Consider the following 25,654-nt stretch of genomic DNA (forward strand, 5'->3'; position numbering starts at 1 on the left):
GAGATGGTCAAATGACACCCAATTTACTCTTCCTGGTAGACGTGTCATTCAGGAACGAGCCCCTGCTGTCCTGGCTGATGTCCATGACTTAACCAACATCAGTAGAAACCAGTGGGTCATTATAGTATCACACTGGTTGGGATCATGCTGTGTAGAAATTACCCTTGACATTTCTTGACTGTAACTTTGCTTCACAACATTATTCATTCTCTGTGAAACAGGGCTGTGACAGGTGCGATGGTAAATTGAAATACCTTCCACCCGTCCCTCAATGTCAACAAAACAAAAGACTTTAGGAAAGGGGACGGTGTACATGCTCCTGTCTACGTCAATGGTGCTGGGGTCAAGAGGGTTGACAGCTTCAAGTTCCTAGGAGTGAACATCACCAATAGCCTGCCCTGGTCCAACCATGTAGGCACCACGACCATGAAAGCTCACCAGTGCCTCTGCTTCCTCAGGAGGCTAGAGAAATTTGGCACGTCCCCTTTGACACTCACCAACTTTTATTGCTGCACCATAGAAAGCATCTTATCTGGATGCATCACAGCTTGGTATGGCAACTGCTCTGCCCAGGACCACAAGAAACTGTAGAGAGTTGTGGACGCAGCCCAGCACATCACGGAAACCAGCCTCCCCTCCATAGACTCTGTCTATACCTCTCGCTGCCTTGGTGAAGCAGCCAACATAATCAAAGACCCCACCCACCCAGGTCATTTTCTCTCCTCCCCTCTCCCATCAGACAGAAGATACAGGAGCCTGAGGGCACATACCAACAGGCTCAAGGACAGCTTCTACCCTACTGTTATAAAACTATTGAACGGTTCCCTAATACGAGAGATGGACTCTTAACCTCAAAAACTACTTTGTTATGACCTTGCACTTATTGTCTACCTGCACTGCACTTCCTCTGTAGCTGTGACACTTTACTCTGTATTCTGTTATTGTTTTTTCCCTGCACTACCTCAATGCACTGTGTAATGAATTGACCTGTACGATCGGTACTCAAGACAAGTTTTTCACTGCACCTCAGTACAAGTGACAATAATAAACCAATTCCAATACCATACATCCCTCCTTCTCCCTCTTTCATTCATTCAAAACCTTTCCTTCCTTCATTTATTCCTCTTTCTCTCTCCCTGCCTTCCCTTCTTCCTTTCATTTTCCCTCCCCTCCTCTCTCCCCACCTCCCTCTCTCCCTCCTTTCCTCCTTTCCCTCCCTCTTTCCCCCGCTTTCATTCCGTCATAGCCCCTTCAGTGACATAAGTAAGACCATGACACTGTGAAGCCGGACTGGAGTGTTGCGGGGCTCTGCACCACTTTCAGATCAATTCTGCCAACGGTCTGCTGATTTTTTCACTTGACTCCCCTGGCAGCCAGTTGAGCGAGGCACGTCTCACTTGCAACACTTGGCTGGGTTCCAATCCCACTGAGACACCAATGTTGTGGTTTGTTTAATTCCTGCCCACTTATGGTAAGTATTCAGGAGTATGTAGATATCAAGAGAGAGGATGTGTTGGAGTTGTTAGAAAATATTAGGACAGATAAGTCCCCCGGGGCCTGACGGAATATTCCCCAGGCTGCTTCGTGAGGCGAGGGAGGAGATTGCTGAACCGTTGGCTAGGATCTTTGAGCCCTCGTTGTCCATGGGATGGTACCCGAGGATTAGAGGGTGGTGAATGTTGTCCCCTTATTCAAAAAAGGTAGTAGAGACAGTCCAGGGAATTACAGACCAGTGAGCCTTACGTCTGTGGTGGGTAAGCTGCTAGAAAGGATTCTAAGAGATAGGATCTATGATCATTTAGAGAATCATGGCCTGATTAGGGACAACCAGCATGGATTTGTGAAGGGAAGATCTTGCCTCACTAGTCTGATAGGGTTCTTTAAGGAGGTGACCAGGCAGATTGATGAGGGTAGTGTAGTAGACGTGGTCGACATGGATTTTAGTAAGGCATTTGTCAAGGTACCTCATGGTAGGCTTCTTCAGAAGGTCAGAGGCCAAGGGATCCAGAGAGGCTTGGTCATGTGGATTCAGAATTGGCTTGCCTATAGAAAGCAGAGGGTTGTGGTGGAGGGAGTGCATTCGGATTGGAGGGCTGTGACTAGCGGTATCCCACAAGGATTGGTTCTGGGACCTCTACTTTTTGTGATATTTATTAATGACTTAGATGAGGGGGTGGAAGGCTGGGTTAGCAAGTTTGCAGATGACACAAAGATTGGTGGTGTTGTGGATAGTGTGGAGGGCTGTAGAAGCTTACAGAGGGATATTGATAGGTTACAGAGTTGGGCTGAGAAGTGGCAGATGGAGTTCAATCCGGAGAAGTGTGAGGTGGTACACTGTGGAAAGACAAACTCCAAGGCAGAATACAGGGTAAATGGCAGGATTCTGGGCAGTGTAGAGGAGCAGAGGGATCTAGGGGTTCATATCCACAGATCACTGAAAATTGCCACACAGGTGGATAGGGTAGTTAAGAAAGCTTATGGGGTGTTAGCTTTCATAAATCGTGGGATCCAGTTTAAGAGCCGCGAAGTAATGATGCAGCTTTACAAAACTCTGGTTAGGCCACACTTGGAGTACTGTGTCCAGTTCTGGTCGCCTCATTATAGGAAGGATGTGGAGGCGTTGGAAAGGGTGCAGAGGAGATTTACCAGGATGCTGCCTGGATTAGAGAGTATGGATTATGAGGAGAGACTAAAGGAGCTGGGGCTTTACTCATTGGAGAGAAGGAGGATGAGGGGAGACATGATAGAGGTGTACAAAATATTAAGAGGAATAGATAGAATGGACAGCCAGCGCCTCTTTCCCAGGGCACCAATGCTCAATACAAGAGGGCATGGCTTTAAGGTAATGGGTGGGAAGTTCAAGGGAGACGTCAGAGGGAGGTTTTTTACCCAGAGAGTGGTTGGTACATGGAATGTGCTGCCTGGGGTGGTGGTGGAGGCTGATACATTGGTCAAGTTCAAGAGATTGTTAGATAAGCATATGGAGACATTTAAGATAGTGGGATATGTGGGAGGAAGGGATTAGATAGTCTTAGGAGTGGTTTGAAGGTCGGCACAACATGGTGGGCCGAAGGGCCTGCATTGTGGTCTATTGTTCTATGGTTCTATGGTTCTATGGTACATGTCAGAGAATTACACTGTAGCTGCTGGGATCAGACTATTTCTCTCAAAAACCAGGCCCTGAGGTAGAGAGGATAGAATTTACTGCTTGCCGTTATCAACTTTAGAAAGTGCTGGAGATACTAAGATAAGATAAGATATTTAATTATTAGTCACATGTACATCGAAACACACAGTGAAATGCATCTTTTGCATAGAGTGTTCTGGGGGCAGCCCGCAAGTGTCGCCACACTTCCGGCGCCAACATAGCATGCCCACAACTTCTTAACCCGTACGTCTTTGGAATGTGGGAGGAAACTGGAGCACCCGGAGGAATCCCACGCAGACACGAGGAGAACGTACAAACCCCTTACAGACAGCAGCCAGAATTGAACCCTGGTTGCTGGCACTGTAAATGCGTTACACTAACCGCTATACTCCCGTGCCTGCCCAATACCCAATCTTTGTGCAATAACAAATTGTAATATTCCAGGATATTTTCTCCAGAAGGGCAATAGGGAACCTAGTGAATAGAACACAGAACATAGAAGACTACAGCTCAAGAACAGGACCTTCAGCCCATGATGCTGTGCTGAAGTAAATAATCTAATGCAGGAAACGTTACTGCAGGAAAACACAACAGCATTGTGGTAATCTTGTTGAACTGAGGGATTTTACAAATGATCTAGTGATGTGTTCAAATCTCAGCAAGGGAAATTTAGAGTCATGGTGGTAAGAACATTGAACATAGAACAGTACAGCACAGGAAGAGGCCCTTCAGCCCACGATGTCTGTTCCGAACACGATGCCAAATGACACTAATCCCTTCTGCCTTCACATGATCCACCTCCCTCCATTGCCTGCATATTCATGTGTTTATCTATAAGCCTCTTGAATTGCCATGATTGTATCTGCTTCCATGACCACCCCTGGGAGCCTGTTCCAGGCACCCACCACCCTTTGTGTAAAATCTCACCCCGCACTTCTCCTTTAAACTTTCCCCCTCTCACCTGAAATGCATGCCTTCTAGTATTTGACATTTCTATCCTGGGAAAAAGATTCTAACTGTCTACCCTATCTATGCCTCTCATAATTTTATAAACTTCTATCAGGTCTCCCCTCAGCCTCCGACGCTCCAGAGAAAATAACCCAAGTTTGTCCAGCCTCTCCTTAAAGCAAATACCCTCTAAGCCAGGCAGCATTCTGGTAAACTTCTTATGAACTTTCACCAAAGCCTTCACATCCTTCCTGCAATGGGCGATTGTAAGGATGTAAAAATTCAATATTTTTGTGGTAAGGATTAATGAAGATGCTTTTTATGAAAATTCCAGATTATTAACCAAATTTAAATTGCACATTTGTCATGGTGGGTTTTGAACCTGGATCTCTGGATTGTTATGTGACACAAGAGACTGCAGATGCAGGAATCTGGAGGAACAAACAATCTGCTGGAGGAACTCAGCGGGTCGAGCAGCATCTGTGGGGGGAATGGAATTGTCGACGTTTCGGGCCCCTGTTCCACCACTCCCCTCTCCTCTTTATATCGGCCATCTCCCCTCCCCACTCTCAGTCCTGATGGAGGGGTTTGACCCGAAAGGTCAACAATTCCTTTCCCCCCCGACAACTCGACACACTGAGCTCCTCCAGCAGATTGTTTGTTTCTCTGGATTGTTAGATCAGACCTCTGGATTACTGGAACACCATTCTGCACCCAGTGAGGTCAAATAAGTAATGAACCAATGGCTACAAACCATTGGTCAGGGTGGGGGTTGGTTGGAGAATTAATGAGTGCGGTGGTGCCCAGTGGTGTAGCGGTTAGTGTAACACTATTACAGCGCCAGCGACCTGGGTTCAATTCCAGCCGCTGTCTGTAAGGAGTTTGTACGTTCTCTCCGTGTCTGTGTGGGTTTCCTCCGGGTGCTCCGGTTTCCTCCCACAGTCCAAGGACGTACAGGCTAGGAAGTTGTGGGCATGCTATGTTGGCGCCGGAAGCGTGGCCACACTTGCGGGCTGCCCCCAGAACACTCCACACAAAAGATGCATTTCACTGTGTGTTTCGATGTACATGTGACTAATAAATAAATATCTTACATCCTACAGCCTCAAGAGACCCAGGTTCAATCCTGACTGCGGGTGCTGTCTGTGTGGAGTTTGCACGTTCTCTCTGGGTGACCACGTGGGTTTCCTCTGGAGGCTCTGATTTCCTTCCACATCCCAAAGACATGCAGGTTGGTAGGTTAACTGGCTCCTGTAAATTGCCCTGAGTGTGTAGGTGGGCTGGTAGAGGAATCAAGAGGCGTGAAATGAGGGAGAACATGTCGGAGGGAATGGGAATGGTGGGATTGCCCTGAGCCAGCATTGACTTAGTGGGCTGAATGGTCTCATAGGGAGCTACAGCACAGAAACAGGCCCTTCAGCCCATCGAGTCTACACCAACCATCAACCATTCATTGTCACCAATCCCACATTAATCCTAATTTTTTATTCTCCCCACATTCTCTTCAACTCCATCCAGATTCCACTACTCACCCATACACTAGGGGCAATTTACAGAGGCCAATTATCCTACCAACCCGCACGTCTTCGGGATGTTAGAGGAAACTGGAGCACCCGGGGGAAACCCACGCAATCACAGGGAGAACGTACAAACTCCATACACAGATCACCGGAGGTCAGGGTTGAATCTGGGTCCCCTTCTCTGTCACAAGAGAATACAATTAAAAAGAAATAAATAACATCATTTTAAAAAATATTTCCACAGGACTACATTAATATTGAGAATAAATGTCTTTTAATGATTGTTGGTGCGCTGTCAAAATAGTGTTTTATTACATTGGGAAATGTCACAATAACTTTAATTTGTACAATGCCTCTAACATATCAAAAGGATCTCAAGAACTTCACAAACCAATTATATGAAAATTAAAATATAAATTGGTGCAAACAGAAAGCAGGTCAGGCAGCATCTGTGGAGACAGAGTTAATGTTTCAGGACAAAACCCCTTCATCGGAACTGGGAGAGAGAGAGAGAGGAAACAACTTTTAAGTTGAAGGGAGCATGAGGGGATACAACCAAGGAAATATCTTTGATAGGGTGAGGTCAGGCTTTCTGTGGAGACATGAGAGACCGCAGACACTGGAACCTGGAGCATCAAGCAATCTGCAGGAGGAACTCAGTGGGTTGAGCAGCATCTGTGGGGAGGGAAAGGAACTGTCAGTCCTGATGCAAGGTTTTGAACCGAAACATCGACAGTTCCTTCCACAGATGCTGCTCGACCTTTGAATTCCTCCAGCAGATTGGTTTGCTGTTTCTGTGGATAGAACATGTTTACAAAACTGTCTGGTGATGAAGTTAGAGAAGGTGTTGCAAAGATTCACAAGGACATTGCTGGGACTGGAGGGCTTGATTTATGAGGAGACAGTGGACAGGCTGGGACTGTTTTTCCTGGAGTGAAGGAGGCTGGAAGGTGACCTTATAGAGGCTTGTAACATCATGAGGGGTATAGATAAGGTGGATAGTCTTTTTCCAAGGGTGGGGGGAGTCTAGATTTAAGCTGAGAGTGGAAAGATTTAAAAGGGACCTGAGGGGCAAACTTTTCACACAGAGGGTGGTGGGTAGGTGGAAAGAGCTGCCAGAGGAAGTGGTAGAAGTGGGTACGATCACAACATTTGGACAGGTACATGGATAGGAAAGATTTAGAGGGATGTGGGCCAAATGCAGACAAAAAGAACTAGCTTAGGTGGGCACCTTGGTCGGCAGTGAACGACACAAGAGTTCTTGCAGATGCTGGAATCTGGAGCAATGCACAAAAAGTGCTGGGGGAACTCCGCAGGTCAGGCAGCATCCATGGAGGCAGATAAACAGTCGAGGTTTCAGGCTGAGACCCTTCATGAGGACTGGAAAGGAAGAGGGCAGAAGCCAGAATAAAAAGGTCGGGGGAGGGGTGAGCAGGTGAGAGGAGGAAGGTAGGTGGGTAGGAGAGGGGGGATGAGAGTGAGTGATGTGTGAAGCTGTGGGCTAATAGGTAGAAGAGACAAAGGGCTGAGGAAGAAGGAATCCAGTAGGAGAGGACAGTAGACCATGGAATAAAGGGAAGGAGGTGGGGAACAGATGGGCAGGTCATGGTGGGGGAGGGGAAAGAGACGGGGTGAGAGGGCCACAGGAATGAGGGAAAACAAAGTTGTGGGGAAAAGCCGGGTGGGGGGAAGAGGGGAGGGGTTACCGGAAGTTAGAGAAATCGATGTTGAGGCCGTCAGGTTGGAGACTCTCAAGGCGGAATATGAGGTGTTGTTCCTCCAACCTGTGTCCGGCCTCAATGTGGCAGTAGAGGAGGCCGTGGATAGACATGTCAGTATAGGAGCTTCTGCCCTCTTCCTTTCCAGTCCTCATGAAGGGTCTCGACACCAAACGTCGGCTGTTTATTTCCCACCATAGATACTGCCTGACCTGCTGAGTTCCTCCAGCGTTTTGTGTGTGTTACTCGGCAATGGACGAGTTCACAAGATCACAAGATCACAAGACAAAGGAGCAGAAGTAGGCCATTTGGCCCATCAAGTCTGCTTCATGAGTTAAACTAAAACTATTTCTATCTAGCCCCAATTTCCGGCCTTATCCCCATATCCCTTGATACAATGAGATGGACTCTGACCTCACCATCTACCTTGTTGTGACCTTGCACCTTATTGCACTGCACTTTCTCTGTAACTGTGACACTTTACTCTGTACTGTTATTGTTTTTACCTGTACTACCTCAATGCACTCTGTACTAACTCAATGTAACTGCACTGTGTAATGAATTGACCTGTACGAGCAGTTTGTAAGACCAGTTTTTCACTGTACCTTGGTACAAGTGACAATAATAAACCAATACCAATACCAATACCTTGACTAATTAGATACCTATCAATCTCCTCCTCAAACGCTCCCAATGATTGGGCCTCCACAGTAGTATGTGGCAAAGAATTCCATAATTTCACTACCCTCTGGCTAAAGAAATTTCTCCTCATTTCTGTTTTAAACTGGTACCTTCTAATTCTAAGACTGTGCCCTCTAGTCCTGGACTCACCCACCAAGGGAAACAGCTTAGCCACATCTACTCTGTCCAATCCTTTCAACATTTGAAATGTTTCTATGAGGTCCCCTCTCATTCTTCTGTACTCCAGTGAGTACTGTCCAAGAGCTGACAAATGCTCATCGTATGTAAGTCCTTTCATTCCAGGAATCATCATCGTAAATCTTCTCTGAACCCTCTCCAACATCAGTACATCCTTCCTAAGATAAGGGGCCCAAAACTGCACACAGTATTCCAAATGAGGCCTCACCAGTGCCCCATAGAGCCTCATCAACACTTCCTTACTTCCTTTCTTACTTCCATACCTCTCGAAATAAATGCCAAGCTGTCATTCGCTTTCTTTATCGCTGATCCGACCTGGTGGTTAACCTTTAGGGTGTCCTGCACGAGGACCCCCATGTCCCTTTGCACTTCTGTACTTTGAATTTTCTCCCCACCTAGATAATAATCTGCCCGGTTATTTCTTCTTCCAAAGTGTACAACCGCACATTTCTCAACATTGAGTCTCATCTGCCATTTCTTTGCCCATACTCCTAAACTATCTCTGAAACCTTCCTGTTTCTTCAATACTCCCTGCTCCTCCACCTATCTTGATGTCGTCTGCAAACTTAGCCACAAAACCATTTACTCCATAATCCAAATCATTGATGTACAAAGTAAAAAGAAGTGGCCCCAACACTGCCCCCTGTGGAACACCACTGGTAACCGGCAGCCAACCAGAACAGGATCCCTTTATTCCCACCTTTTGCTTTCTGCCTACCAGCCAATGATCCACCCATTATAATATCCTACCTGTAATTCCATGAGCTCTCATCTTATTAATCAGCCTCTTGAGCGGTACCTCGTCGAAGGCCTTTTGAAAGTCTAAGTACACAACATCCACAGCCTCTCCCTTATCCACCCTACCTGAGATTTCCTCAAAAAACCAATAGGTTGGTCAGGCAGGATCTTCCTTTCATGAAACTATGCTGGCTTGGACCTATCTTGCCCTGCACCTCTAGGTATTCCATAACCTCATCCTTGAGGATCGAGTTGGGCCCTGTTTCCGTGCTGTATAACTCTATGATTAAGGAGGCCACTTAAAGGGAAAGAAAGCAAACAAAGGGACACTTTTAAGCTCTGAAATCCAGGTCAGAGCTTTTGTGGGGAACTGAAACCATAAGAAGAATGTTGGCCAGTAAACAGCGAATACAGAGAGAGAGAAACTGAGTTGCATCTCAGCCTCATCTGGCAACTGCTCTGCTTTTGACCGGTGGAACCAGCAGAGAGGGGTAAACACTGCCCAGTTCATCACAGGCTCCTCACTTCCTTCCATCCAGCCCGTCTTCATGGTGCATTGCTTCAGGAAGGCTGACAGTATCGTCAAGGATGCCTGCCGCCCCGGCCGTTCCCTCTTCTCTCTTCTCAGAGAAGATACAAGAGCTTGAAAGCACAGACATCCAGACTCAAGAACAGCTTCTTCCCCACTGCTATCGGACTTCCAAACCAATCACCTCTTTCACATCCCCTTCCCGGTGGGGCTGCCATGTTCTCGAATCCTTAATTCCACCTCTCTCGGTTATTCTATCTTAACCATTTCTTTTCGCACTACTTTAGATTGGACTGCAAGGGAAGGGGTTGCCCGGTTGGGGGAAGAGCGGCGGGGTTACTGGAAGTTTGAGAAATCGATGTCTTGTGCTCGTCACAATATTCATTGTATTTATTATCACCATGTATACTGTTGACTCTGTGGGCTTCATGTGAGCAAGGAATTTCATTGTACCCTACTGTATATGACAATAAACTAATCTAACTAATCTAAGAGGAGATTTACCAGGATGCTGCCTGGATTGGAGAGCATGTCTTATGAGGATAGGTTGAGTGAGCTGGGGCTTTTCTCTTTGGAGAGAAGGAGGACGAGAGGTGACTTGATAGAGGTGCACAAGATGATAAGAGGCATAGATCGAATGGACAGTCAGAGACTTTTTCCCAGGGCGAAAATGGCTCACACGAGGGGGCATAATTTTAAGGTGACCGGAGGAAGGTATCAGGGGTAGGTTTTTTACACAGAGAATGGTGGGTGTGTGGAATGCACTGCCTGCAGAGGTGGTGGGGGCAGATACGTGAGGGACATTTAGGAGACTCTTAAATAGGCACATGAATGATAGAGAAATGGGGGACTATGTGGGAGGGAAGGGTTAGGTAGATCTTAGAGCAGAACAAAATGTCGGCACAACATCGTGTTCCCAAGGGCCTGTACTGTGCTGTAATGTTTCATGTTCTATGTGAGATGCTGGAGATGCTACCCCACCTCCCTCCCTCGATTCCACACCCCACCTTCCTCCCTTATCAGATTCCATTATCTGTAGCCCTTTGTTGCCTCCACCTGTCACCTCTCAGCGCCTCACCTCAATCTACCTATCGCTTGCTCCATCCCTTCCCCTCACCTCTTTATACCGGCTATCTCCCCTCTTATCTTTCAGACCAGATGAACAGTCTCAACACGAAACATCAACTGTCCATTTCCCTCCACAGATCCTGCCTGACCCACTGAGTTCTTTCAGCATCTTGGCACGGTAGTGTAGCGGTTAGCGTAACGCTTTTACAGCGCCAGTGACCCGGGTTCAATTCCGGCCGCTGTCTGTAAGGAGTTTGTACGTTCTCCCCGTGTCTGCGTGGGTTTCCTCCGGGTGCTCCAGTTTCCTCCCACGTTCCAAAGACGTACGGCTTAGGAAGTTGTGGGCATGCTACGTTGGCGCCGGAAGCGTGGTGACACTTGCGGGCTGCCCCCAGAACACTCCATGCAAAAAGACGTGTGTTTGCTCCAGATTCCAGCATCTGCAGTCTCTTGGTTCTCCTAGATTACGGGCTTGGATATGGTGGGATGATGGAGAGATTAGAAAAAGGTAGATGCGAATTTTTAGAATGAGATGTGCTCAGCTGGGAACCATTGTAGGTCAGTGAGTCTAGTTGGAGGGGGCAGTTAGTGCAAGTTAGGAGCCAGGCAACAGTTCTGGACTCCAAATGTACATGGAGATTAGCAGGGCACATAACTGGAGATCACGCTGACTAACATGGATAGGAAACGCTCAGAGGGATATGGGTCAAATGCTGGCAAATGGGACTAGCTTAGTTGGGCACCTTGGTTGGCATGGACCAGTTTGGCCTGTTTCCGTGCTGTATGCCTCCATGATGATGATTCTAATAGATTTTCACAAAGCTATAGGAAGGATAGATAGTGTTGATGGTAAGAAAATGGTCCTTGTAACAGACATATCTAAAACCAGAGGGCATGGGTAGGAGATTTAGCGGGAATCTGAGGAAGAGTTTTGTTTCACTGAGTTTGGTTGCAGTCTGAGGAGGTGGTGGGAGCAGAGACTCTCACTGTATTTAAGAAGCATCAGCATGATACATTTGAATTGAACAGGTAAAGAAGGCTACGGACCAGGCGCTGGTAATTGGGGTTAGTATAGATAGGTACACGATGGTGGGCATGGACATGGCGGACTCAAGGGCCTGTGCTGAAAAACACGATGATGCTGGAGGAACTCAGCAGGCCAGGCAGCATCCGTGGAGAAAAGCAGGCGGTCAACATTTCACCTCAGGACCTTCCTTCAGTCCTGAAGATAGGAAAAGGGGAAGTGCAATATATAGGAGGGAAAAGCAGAGCAGTGATAGGTGGACAAAAGAGGGGAGGCGGGGTGGGCTCAAGGTGGTGATAGGTAGATGCAGGTAAGAGATAGTGATAGACAGGTGTGGGGGAGGAGATGAGAGTAGATCCACTGGGGGATGGGTCACGTGAAAGCACGTAGCCTGAAAATAGCGAAAGCATGTACCACCAGGCTCAAGGACAACTTCTATCCCACTGTTATAAGACAATTGAACGGTCCCCTAGTATAATAAGATGAACTCTTGACCTCACAATCTACCTCATTATGGTCTTGCACCTTGTTGTCTGCCTGCACTGAACTTTCTCTGTAACTGTAACACTTTATTCTGCATTCTGTTATTGTTTTCCCTTGTACTACCCTAATGCACTGATGTGATGAAATGATCTATATGGATGGCATGCAGAACTAAGATTTTCAAATAGAGTTGAAAAGAAATTTCTCTTTGGTGACACACAATACTCGACTTGCAGTAATATGGTTGTAAATAATCTTCCAGAGTTTCAGAAATTATCAGCAAGAGGGAGTCTGGTGTTTGACAAATGGAGCTTGTGACAGGCATCAAAGTTACATCATCTGCCTTCCCTACATTGACAGTTATATTTGCTCATCTAGTAATGGATGTTCAACAGATCATTGAACAATTTAGAACAAGCGGGGTGATGGTGAGGGGGGAACTGGTGTTGTCACTGAAAGTGATGACATGTTGTCAGAGGATACAGTCAAGGACAGATGTGCAGATGAGAAAATGGAGGGCTCAAGGAAAAATCCACGAGCTGCCGCAGAGGTAACAATGTGGGTGAAAAACACGATGATGCTGGAGGAACTCAGCAGGCCAGGCAGCATCAGTGGAGAAAAGTAGGCAGTCAACGTTTCAGGTCAGGACCCTTCTTCAGGACTGAAGATAGGAAAAGGGGAAGCCCAATATATAGGAGGGAAAAGCAGAGCAGTGATAGGTGGACAAAAGAGGGGAGGCGGGGTGGGCACAGGGTGGTGATAGGTAGATGCAGGTAAGAGATAGTGATAGGCAGGTGCGGGGGAGGAGGGGAGAGCAGATCCACTGGGGGATGGGTCAAAGGTAAGGAAAAAAATGTAGAAAAAGGAAGCCATGTGACCTTCCTCGCTATGTGTTTCTATGACATTGACTGCCTGCTTTTCTCCACAGATGCTGCCTGGCCTGCTGAGTTCCTCCAGCATTATTGTGTTTTTCATCTGGATTCCAGCATCTGCAGTCCTTTGTTTCTCCAGTAACAAGGTGGACACTGAAGGACCAGCCACTTCTGATGTTCTCTGGCTGTGACTTAATAGTCAAAGAGATTCATGGAGAGGTAACAGCACAGAAGCAGGCCCTTCGGCCCTCCGAGTCCATGCTGACGTCCAGCCACCCATTTACATTACGTTAATCTCCCTGCATTCTCATCAGCTGCCCCAGATTCTACTACTCAACTACACACGAGGGGCAATTTACCAACCCACACACCTTTTGGATGCAGGAGGAAACCGGTGCGCTCAGAGAAAACTCACAGGGTCATTGCTGGAATGTGCAAACTCCGCACAGACAACACCCGAGGTCAGGATTGAACCCAAGACTCTGGTGCAGTGAGGCAGCAGCTCTACCAGCTGTGCCACCGTGCCTGCCTGCATCTTATAAGCATAAGAAGACAATAAAGAGAAGATGGCCATTCACCCATTCATGCCTGTTTCTCCATTCACTTGGATACCGGCTCATCTTTTACTTCAGTGATACTTTTCTGCATTGAACCCGTTTCCAATAACTCTAAAAATCCATCAATCTCTGCCTTGAATGTACTCAACATCTGAGCTTCATAGCCCTCTTAGTATTGATGTTAGTTTTGGTATTGGTTTATTATTGTCACTTGTACTGAGGTACAGTGAAAAACTTGTCTTGCATACCGATCATACAGGTCAATTCATTACCCAGTGCAGTTACAGTGAGTTAGCACAGAGTGCATTGAGGCAGTACAGATAAAAACAATAACAGTACAGAGTAAAGTGTCACAGCTACAGAGAAAGTGCAGTGCAATAAGGTGCAAGGTCACAACTAGATCGTGAGGTCAGAGTCCATCTCATTGTATAAGGGACCCATTCAATAGTCATCACAGTGGGATAGAGGCTGTCCTTGAGCCTGGTGGTAGGTGCCCTCAGGCTCCTGTATTTTCTACCTGATGGAAGAGGAGAGAAGGGAGAATACTCAACTCAGTTCTCCTATTGTCAACGCTTGATTTTGGGACCATGACTCCTGGTTCTAGACTTCTGAATTGAGGAAACACCATTTCAGCGTCCACTCCATCAAGCCCTATAAGGATTTTGTACACTTCAATGAGATCTCCTCTTGTTTTTCTAAACTCTAGAGAGCACAAGACCAATCTGCTTCATCTTTGCTTATAGGACAAGTCCCTTCTCCCAGGAATCAATCTGGTGAACCTACACTGCACTCTGTATATTGCAGGTACCAAACCTCGACTCATAGAGTCACACAGGACGGAAACAGACCCTTCGGCCCCACTCACCCATGCTGACCAAGATGCCCATCTAAGCTAATCCAAGCTTGGCCCATATCCCTCTAAAACTTTCCTATCAATGTACCTTTCCAAAATGTCTCTTAAATGTTGTTAATGAACCTGTACATAGATTCTTGGTCTCACCACAGCCCTATATAGCTGCAGTCAGGCAACTTTATTTTTGGAATTGAATAGAGCTGGAACAATGATAGAACACATTGAAAGAAAATGGTGTGGTGAACCTTGTCAAAGGCTGCAGGGAGTTTCATATCATATTTCCTCAGGGCACAAGAAGAGACCATTCAGCCTGTTGAGTCCAAACCGGCTCTTAGTGCAATGCCGTCATTCTCATACCCACACCATCCAATCTCCCGCCTACATTGGAGGTTACTTTCAGCAGCCAATTAAGACACAAACCAGCAAGTTTTTGGGATGTGGGAGGAAACTGGAGCACCTGGAGGAAACCCACACGGTACAAACTCAACACGGACAGCACCGGAGGTCAGGATTGAACTCAAGTCTCTGGAGCTGTGAGGCAGCAGCTCCACCAGCTGTACCTCTGTGAGGCCCTAAGTTATCTTTGCCTGTTGCATTAGATGTCATGAGTCAATATGTTATATCTAAGACATGTACAATTTTCATCTTAGAACATGGAACATTAAAGCAGTGTACAGACCCTTCGGCCCACGATGTTGTGCCGACATTTTATCCTGCTCTAAGATCTATCTAACCCTTCCCTCCCACATAGCCCTCCATTTCTCTATCATTCGTGTGCCTATCTAGGAGTTTCTCATATGTCCCTAATGTATCTGCCCCCACAACCTCTGCCGGCAGCATGTTCCACGCACCCACCACTCTCTGTGTAAAAGCTTACCTCTGAGATCCCCCTTATCCCTTCCACCAATCACCTTAAAGTTATGCCCCCTCATGTTAGCCACTGTCGCCCTGGGAAAAAGTCTCTGACTGTCCACTCGATCTATGCCTCTTATCATCTTATACACCTCTATCAAGTCACTTCTCATCCTTCTTCTCTCCAGAGAGAAAAGCCCTAGCTCACTCAACCTATCATAAGACATGCTCTCCAATCCAGGCAGCATCCAGGTAAATCTCCTCTGCACCCTCTCTAAAGCTTCCACATCCTTCCTATAATGAGGTGACCAGAACTGAACACAACACTCAAAAATACTCCTCATGTTTTAGTTATGTTACTCCCAAAGACCATATAGGGTGGCACAGTGATGAAGTCAGTGGAGTCACTGCCTCACAGCTCCAGAGACCCAGGTTTGATCCTGACTTCGTGTGCTGTCTGTGTGGAGTTTGCACATTCTCTCGGTGACCGTGTGGGTTTTCTCCGAGTGCTCCAGTTTCCTCCCACATCCCAAAGACATGTGGGTTGGTAGGTTAATTGGCCACTACAATAAATCAAGTTTATTGTCTAATGCACGTCCATGTATGCACAGGTGCAATGAAAAACTTGCAGCAGCATCACAGTCACATAGCATCAGATAAGCAGTTATTCAAAAGAAAAACATAAATTAAACATAAATTATCCTCAATTTTTACAAGAAACAACACAATTAGAACAAAAAACACAAAGTCCATTTCAGTGCCAATGTGTTGTTAATCTGAGGTGGTGATTAAGGTTGTGCCGGTTGGTTCAAGAACTGAATGGTTGAAGGGAAGTAGCTGTTCTTGAACCTGGTGGTGCGGGACTTCAGGCTTCTGTACCTCCTGCCCGATGGTAGCTGCGAGAAGATGGCATGGCCCAGATGGTGGGGATCTTTGATAATGGATGTTGTCTTCTTGAGGCAGCGCCTCCTGTAGATAAAACCACTGTTGGGGAGGGATGTGCCCGTGTTGTATTGGGCTGAGTCCACTACTCTCTGCAGCTTCTTATGTTCCTGTGCATTTGAATTGTCGTACCAGACCATGATGCAACCAGTCAGGATACTTTTAGCAGTACATCTGTAGAAGTTTGCTGGAGTATTCGGTGAGTTGTAGTATCTAAGGGGAATTGATTAGAATGTAGGAAGAATAAAAATTCGGATTGATGTAGGATTGGTGTGACTTTGTGATTGATTGTCAGCACAGACTCGATAAGATGAAGGGCTAGTTTTTGTGCTGCATCTCTCTATGACTCTATGACCATATTATTACTGAGCACAATAATTCTAATTGCCATAACAAAACAACAGGTATTGTTTTACATTAGGACCAGTGTGAGATACAGTGTGTAACACCAGAGAATGAACTAATTGTCTGGGCATGCATTTAAGGTGAGAGGGGGTAGGTTCAGAACAGATGTGAGGGGTACATTTTTTACTGAGAGAGTGGTGGATGCCTGGAATGCGTTGCCTGATAGGGTGGTGAAGGCAAATTCATTGGGGACTTTTGGATGAGCACATGAATGAGAGGAAAATAGAGGGATATGGGCATTCTGTAGGTAGGAGGGATTAGCTATGTCGGCACAACATTATGGGCCAAAGGGTCTGTTCTGTGCTGTACTGTTCTATGTTCTAAACCAAATGTTTCTTTGGGTTAATATCGAGAAAATCGGAGGATTATATAAAGCTTAAGATGACTGCACTTGGAATACTCACACTGTTCTGGTCACAGAAAGGCCTTTGCACCGACTGGGAGAGTAAAGGGAGCTTTCAGAATGATAGAGGGATACGGTAAGGAAGAGCTATTATGTAAATTGGGCATGTTCTTGCTGGAACGGAGAATGTCAGATGGTGTACGATCGCTGCTTTACGGATTCTAAAAACCTTGGATAATATGGATCATGACAAACTTTTTTTCCTAATCCAGAAGTGAAGAAGCAAAGGACATGGCTTGTGTTTGAAGAAGGGCAAACCAAACACTAATTGGCAGAAACAATATTTTAGTGAGTGAGTTGCCTGTGCAGAAAATGTTCCCTCGGGAACTGGTGGAAGCAGTTAGTATTGATTCATTTCAATGGAAATTAGATGAAATTCTTCCAGAAATGAATGCAGTGGAATACAACATGAGTAAGTAGCATTATAGTTGTGGCCTGCAGAGAGACAACAGGGTGACTATTGACTTTCCACCATGGTTTCCCTTGACTCATACCTGACTCTGCTGCAGACAAACTGATTGAGCTTGGTTGGTCAACAACTGTACTATTAATTGGTAATTGGTAACTGGTTTAATAATGCCACATGTACCGAGATACAGTGAAAAGCTTTTGTTTGCGTGCCATCCAGACTGATCATTCCATGCAGAAGTACATTGAAGTAGTACACTAGGAAAACAAAAGAATGCAGAATATAGTGTTACAGTTACAGAGAAAGCGCAGTGCAGGCAGACAATAAGGTGCAAGGTCATTAATGAAGTAGAATGAGAGATGAAGACTTCATCTTTTTGTGTATCAAGAGACTGATAACAGTGAGATAGAAGCTGTCCTTGAGCCTGGTGGTACATGCTTTCAGGCTTTAGTGCAGACAGAGTCCATGGAGGGGAGGCTGGTTTGCTTGGTGGATTTTACTGTATTATGTGAACACCAAGGTAGAAGGCCAGTCCGAGAGAGCTTATTCTTTGAAAATCAAAATCTCTGGAGATGCTGGAAACCTGAGATAAAAACAGACAATGCTGGAAACACTTGAGAAACAAGGGACTGCAGACAATGGTATTGGTATTGGTATTGGTTTATTATTGTCACTTGTACCGAGGTACAGTGAAAAACTTGTCTTACATACCGATCGTACAGGTCAATTCATTACACAGTGCAGTTACATTGAGTTAGTACAGAGTCCATTGAGGTAGTACAGGTAAAATCAATAACAGTACAGAGTAAAGTGTCACAGTTACAGAGAAAGTGCTGTGCAATAAGATGCAAGGTCAAAACAAGATAGATCGTGAGGCCATAGTCCATCTCATTGTATAACGGAACTGTTCAATAGTCTTATCACAGTGGGTAGAAGCTGTCCTTAAGTCTGGTGGTATGTGCCCTCAGGCTCCTGTATCTTCTACCCGATGGAAGAGGAGAGAAGAGAGAATGTCCCGGGTGAGTGGGGTCTTTGATTATGCTGGCTGCTTCACCAAGTCAACAAGAGGTAAAGACAGAATCCATGGAGGGGAGGCTGGTGTCCGTGATGCGCTGGGCTGTGTCCACAACTCTCTGCAGTTTCTTGCGGTCCTGGGCAGAGCAGTTGCCATACCAAACCGTGATACATCCAGATACGATGCTTTCTATGGTGCATCGGTAAAAGTTGGTGAGAGTCAAAGAGGACAAATCAAATTTCTTTAGCCTCCTGAGGAAGTAGAGGCGCTGGTGAGCTTTCTTGGCTGTGGCATCTACGCGATTTGACCAAGACAGGCTGTTGGTGTTCACTCCCAGGAACTTGAAGTCTCAGCCCTCTCGACATTAGAACCATTGATGTAAACTGGACCGTGTACACCACCCCCTTTCCTGAAGTCAATGACCAGCTCTTTTGTTTTGTTGACATTGAGCGAAAGGTTGTTGTCATGACACCATGTCACTAAGCTCTCTATCTCCTTCCTGTACTCTGACTCATTATTATTTGAGATACGGCCTACTACAGTGGTATCATCTGCAAACTTGTAGATGGAGTTAGGGCAGAATCTGGCCACACAGTCGTGAGTGTATAGGGAATAGAGTAGAGGGCTGAGGACGCAGCCTTGTGGGACACCAGTGTTGAGAATAATCGTGCCAGAGGTAATGCTGGAAACACTTAGCAGATCAGAAACCCTTACACTAAAACGTTAATTTTTCTCTTTCCAGAGATGCTGTGGAGATTGTTCTCTTCCTTTCTCTAACGTACAATTCTTGTCCACAGTGTTCATTTTGGATCTCTACTCTTTGTGGTTTAGAAGAAGGGTGAACTCATTGAAACGTATATAATGACAGGGGAGATGTTGAGAAGATACTTCCCTCGATAGGGAACCTAGATGTGGAGTCAGAGAGTGATACAACAGGGAAACAGGCCATTCAGCTCACTGGTCCACACTGACCAGTTGGCACCCATATGTACTAATCCCATCTTTTGTTACTTGGCCCATGCCTACATAATTCAAGTGTTTGCCTAGACACTTCTTAAATACTGTCAGCGACTCTGCTTCCAACCCTCTCTCTGGTAGTGTGTTCCTGGTACTCACCACTCTCTGGGTGAAAAAGGTCACCTTCAGATCCCCTCTAAATCTCTTACCCATCACCGTAAATGTATATTCTCTCATTTTATCTACCTCTCTATGTCCTCTAGTTTTATCTTCTCTATGTCCTCTAGTTTTATCAACTTCTCTATGTCCTCTAGTTTTCCATACTCTATGTCGTCTAGTTTTATCAAATTCTCTATATTCTCTAGTTTTATCTATTTCTCCATGTCCTCTAATTTTATCCACTCAGCCGCATAATCTCAGGTTAAGAGGTCACCTATTCAGGAAAATGAGGAGGAATGTTTTTCTTCAGAAGGTTGTGAATCCTTGGAATTTTTTACCCCATGCAAATATGAGAGAGAGAGAGAGAGAGAGAGAAAGAGAGAGATTTAGTCATGAGGAGAGTGCAGGGTCAGGGAAGTGGAGTTGGAAACAAGGATCAGATCAGTCATGATCTCACCGAACATCAGCGATGATCATGGGGCCCTGCCTCTATTTCTGATGTTCTTATTATTTTTTCCATCTTGATATCCTGATGCAGGGTCAATGGGAATTAGCATCTGTGTTTCCGGACACAAACCTGAGGAGATTTAGAGTCATAGAGTAATACAGCACGGAAACAGGTCCTTCAGTCCAACTTGTCCATGCCGACCAAGGCACCTCTCTATGCTAGTCCCGTTCGCCTGCATTTGTCCCATATCCCACTAGCCCTTTCCTTATCCATGTACTTATCCAAATGTCTTTTAAACGTTGTTATTGCACCTGCTTCAACTACTTCCTCTGGCAGCTCATTCCATATATGCACCACCCTCTGGGTGAAGGAGTCACCCCTCAGGTCCCTTTTAAATCTTTTCCCTTTCACCTTAAACCTATGCCCTCTAGTTCTTGGTTCAATTTGATGCAAAAGTAAGCAGGTGGTGAATCAGGTAAGCCGACAAGTCTGACTTAGATCACTCCAGGCTCTCACTACATGCCAGGCTCCCTGCTGGTTAGAAAGTATCATCAGTTTCCAATTACTTACAAGATCTGGGAATCACAGGAAGGACAACATCTATCGCCCAGCCCTGATCGCTCCTGGGAAGGTGGTGGTGAGCCGTACCCCTGAACGACTGCAGTCCTTCTGGTGAAGGACACACCAGATGAAGGATCAGTCCCAGAGTGATGTTGGGCAGGGTGTTCCAGGATCAAGACCCAGTGACCATTGAGCCACAGAGCCTCAGAGAGATACAGCACAGGAACAGGCCATTCGGCCCACTGAGTCCGTCGAACATCAAGCCCCCAATTTATTTTGAAGATGATGAAGGGCTGGCAGTATATTTCCAGGTAAATATGGTGTTGGATTCAGATGAGACACTGCGGTTGTGTCCCCATGCATTTGCTGCCCTTCTTCTTCATTGAGGTCTTGAGTTTGAGAGGTTTTGCTGAATCTGGAACAAAATCAAAGTTCCAAGGGAGACACAAGAGAGCCCAATCCAGATGAAGGGTCTTGACCCGAAACATCGACTGTCCATTTCCCTCCATCGACGTTGCCTGACCCACCAAGTTCCTCCAGTATCTTGCGTGTAGCTCAAAGTTCCAAGGGATTCAAATGGCCAGACTCAATGACATGCGATAACGTTTGTGCCACAGAAGTGCCATGCAATAACCATCTCCAACACGAAGATCAAACCACTCCCCTTTGAAATTCAACAACATTACCATCGCCAAGTCCCCCACTGTTAATATGCTGGTGGGGGGTCGTCATTGAACAGAAACCCAAAGAAATAACTGCAGTGCATTTTATAGATGGCACACACTGCAGTCACTGTGCTCTGGTAGTGGAGGAAAGACATTTATGTGTATTGGTATTGGTCTTGGTTTATTATTGTCACTTGTACAGAGGTGCAGTGAAAAACTTGTCGTGCACACTGATCGTACAGGTCAATTCATACACGGTGCAGTGATATAGAACATAGAACATTACAGCACAGTACAGGCCCTTCAGCCCACAATGTTGTGCTGACATTTTATCCTGCTCTAAGATCTATCTAACCCTTCCCTCCCATATAGCTCCCCATTTTGTTATCATTCATGTGTTTATCTAAGACTCTTTTAAATGTCCCTAATGTATCTGCCCCCACAACCTCTGCCGGCAGTGCGTTCCACGCACCCACCACTCTCTGTGTAAGAAACTTACCCCTGACATCCCCCCCATACCTTCCTCCAATCACCTTCAAATTATGTCCCCTTGTGTTAGCCATTGTCACCCTGGGAAAAAGTCTCTGACTGTCCACTCGATCTATGCCTCTTATCATCTTGTGCACCTCTATCAAGTCACTTCTCATCCTCCTTCTCTCCAAAGAGAAAAGCCCGAGCTCACTCAACCTATCCTCATAAGACATGCTCTCCAATCCAGGCAACATCCTGGTAAATCTCCTCTGCAGCCTCTCTAAAGCTTCCACATCTTTTCTACAATGAGGCGACCAGAACTGAACACAATACTCCAAGTGTGGTCTGACCAGAGTTCTATAGAGCTGCAACATCACCTCGCAGCTCTTGAACTCAATACCCCGACTAACGAAGGCCAACACACCATATGCCTTCTTAACAACCCTATCGACCTGTGTGGCAACCTTGAAGGATCTATGGACATGGACCCCAAGATCCCTCTGTTACTCCACACTGCTAAGAGTCCTGCCATTAACCTTGAGTTAGTACAGAGTGCATTGAGGTAGTACAGGTAAAAACAATAACAGTACAGAATAAAGTGTCACAGTTACAGAGAAAGTGCAGTGCAATAAGGTGCAAGGTCACAATGAGGTAGATCGTGAGGTCAGAGTCCATGGTAACAGTCAAGCAGGTTGCATGGCCTGTATACTAACAAAGTTCTTGAATGTTGTTGAAGCTGCACTTTTACAGGCAATTGGAAAATATTCCATCACACTCCTGATGTGCCTTGGAAAGGCTTTGAGGTGTTAGGAGATGTATCACTCACCACAGGATCCCAACCTCTGACCTGCAATAAAAGCCCTATTATTTACACAGCTGGTCCACTCAGTTTCTGGCAGTGGCAACATTGACCAGAAACTATTTCATGTAGATAAGAGCGACTTGGTAAATTGGTTTATTATTGTCACTTGTACTTAGGTACAGTGAAAAACTTGTCTTGCATACCGATCGTACGGATCAATTCATCACATCAGTACATTGAGGTAGTACAAGGTAAAACGATAACAGAATGCAGAATAAAGTGTTACAGTTACAGAGAAAGTGCAGTGAAGGCAGACAATAAGGTGCAAGGTCAATAAGGTGCGAGGATAAGGGGAGACATGATAGAGGTATACAGAATATTAAGAGGAATAGATAGAGTGGACAGCCAGTGCCTCTTTCCCAGGGCACCAATGCTCAATACAAGAGGGCATGGCCTTAAGGTAATGGGGGGGGGAAGTTCAAGGGAGACATCAGAGGGAGGTTTCTCGCCCACAGAGTGGTTGGTGCATGGAATGCACTTCCTGCGGTGGTGGTGGAGGCTGATACATTGGTCGAGTTCAAGAGATTGTTAGATAAGCATATGGAGGAATTTAAGATAGAGGGATATGTGGGAGGAAGGGGTCAGATAGTCTTAGGAGTGGTTTGAAGGTCGGTACATGGTGGGCCGAAGGGCCTGTATTGTGCTGTATTTTCTATGTTCTATGTCATAATGAGATAGATTGTGAGGTCAAGTGTCCATCTTATCGTACAAGGGAACCATTCAATAGTCTTATAACAGTGAGATAGAAGCTGTCCTTGAGCCTGGAGGCTTAAGAAGCACTAATGGGTGTGGTGCATTTCGATTTTCAGAAAACTTTCGATGAGGTCCCAGATTAGTCAGAAAGGTTAGAACACATAGAACTGGAGGTGATATACTAGTTCTTAGAGTTGATAGCATGGAAACAGGCCCTTCGGCCCAACTGGCCCATGCCGACCAAGATGTCCCATCCAAGCCGGTCCCATTTGCCAGCATTTGGCCCCTAACCTTCTAAACCTTTCCTATTGATGTACCTGTCCAACTGTCTTTTAAAAGCTGTTAATTGTTGCTGACTCAACCACTTCCTCTGGCAGCTCATTCCACACACATACCACCCTCTGTGTAAAAAAGTTGCCCCTCAAGTTCCTATTAAATCTCCTCCCTCTCCCCTTAAACCTATGCCTTCTTGATTCTTGATTCCCCAACCATGGGTAAAAAACTATGTGCATTCACCCTATCTATGCCCCTCATGATTTTATACACCTCTGTAAGATCACCTCTCAGTATCCTACGCTCCAAGGAATAAATTCCCAGCCTGTCCAACCTCTCCCTATAACTCAGTCCCTCAAGTCCTGGCAACACTCTTGTAAATCTTTTCTGCACTCTTTCCAGCTTAATAACACCTTTCCTATAGCAGGGCGACCAAAACTGCACACAATACTCCAAGTGCAGCCTCACCAGCATCCTGTACAACTGCACCATGAGCTCCCGACTTTTATAATCAGTATCCTGGCTGATGAAGGCCTGAGTGCCAAAAGAACATAGAACACGGGTGCAAGAGGTGGCACCAATGCAGTTATCGATATAGCGGAGAAAGAGTTAAGGAATGGAGCCGGAGTAGGCTTGAAACAGAGACTGTTCAATGTAACTAACGAAGAGGCAGGCATAGCTGGGGTCCATGTGACCGCCCATGGCTATGCCCTTGGTCTGTAGAAAGTGAGAGGAATCGAAATAGATGTTGTTTAGAGTGAGGACAAGTTCAGCCCGGTGGAGGAGAGTGTTAGTGGAAGGGGACTGGTTCTGTCTCTGGTTGAGAAAGAAGCGGAGGGTGGTGAGACCGTCATGATGGGGAACGGAGGTACATAGGGACTGGACGTCCATGGTGAAGATGAGGTTGTGCGTGCCTGTGAACTTAAAGCTATGGAAGAGTTGGAGAGCGTGTGATGTGTCACGGACGTAGGTGGGAAGGGATTGGACTAGGGGGACAGGATAGTGTCCAGGTATGAGGAAACGAGCTCCGTGAGGCAAGAGCATGAGGAGACAGTCCTTCTTGTGGATTTTGGGGAGGAGATAGAAGCGGGCAGTCCTAGGTTGCGGGACTATCATGTTGGTAGCTGTGGGGGGGGGAGATCTCCCGAGGTGATGTGGTCAGTGATGGGGCGGGAGGTAATGTCCTGGTGGTCCTCAGTGGGGTCATGGTTCAGGGGTAGGTCGGAAGAAGTGTCCGAGAGTTTGTGGCAAGGTAGAGGTCAGTGCGCCAGACCACTGTCAGGTGGTTTGATGACAATGTCAGGGTTGGTGTGGGGGGGGTGGAGAGCAGACCGTTCAGAAGGGGTGAGGTTGGAGTCGTTGAGGGGGGCAGAAAAGTCAAGGGAGCTGATATCGTGCCGACAGTTGGCTGTGAATAGGTCCAGGGGAGGTAACAGGCCCGGTGGGGGAGTCCAGGTGGAAGAAGAGGGCTGGAGGCGGGAGGACAGGTCATCGGGAGGGGGAGAGGACTCCTTACTGAAGAAGAAGGCTCAGAGGCGGAGGCAGTGGAAAAAGACCTTGGCATCTTGACAGGCTCAGAATTCATTGAGGTGGGGGCATAGAGATACGAAGGTGAGGCCTTTGCTGAGAACAGACTGCTCAGCCTCAGAGAGGGGGAGTTAAAGACCCAGCAGGGGTTAGAGTTGGGGCTAGAGGAGGAAGGGTGGGGGGAGGGGAGATAGGGGGGCTGGGCTGGTGAGAGGAAAGGGATGAGGGGGGTTGGGAGTGGTACAGGGGTAAAGAGTGGGAAGAAGGATAGGAGGTGGATGGAGGGGAGGGAAAAGGAAGAGCAGCAGAAGGTGAGGGTAGGGGGGCATAAGGGGGGTTGGGAGGGGTCTGAAGGAGGTGCAAGGCGGGAGGTAGATGGGGGAAGAAACAGCAGAGGCACCAGAAGGCGATACCCTGGGGAGGAAGGGGGTGAGAGAGGCAGAGAGGTGTAGGGCGGGAGTGGAGGTGTCTGAGGGAGCGGGGGAGAGGGGGCCTCTGACTCCGAGTGGGCGGGGGATGGGGATCCGGAGCACCGCATGGCGGTAGGAACCTCTGACTCGGAGCAAGCGGGGGAGGTGGGAAGTAGTCAGCTTTACGGGTCAGGACCCTTCATCTGGATCTGGTTCAGTCCAGGTGAAGGGTCTCGACCCAAAATGTTGATTGCCCATTTCCCTC

The sequence above is a fragment of the Pristis pectinata genome, chromosome 2 (assembly GCF_009764475.1).
Source record: "Pristis pectinata isolate sPriPec2 chromosome 2, sPriPec2.1.pri, whole genome shotgun sequence".
NCBI classification, from domain to species: Eukaryota; Metazoa; Chordata; class Chondrichthyes; order Rhinopristiformes; family Pristidae; genus Pristis; species Pristis pectinata.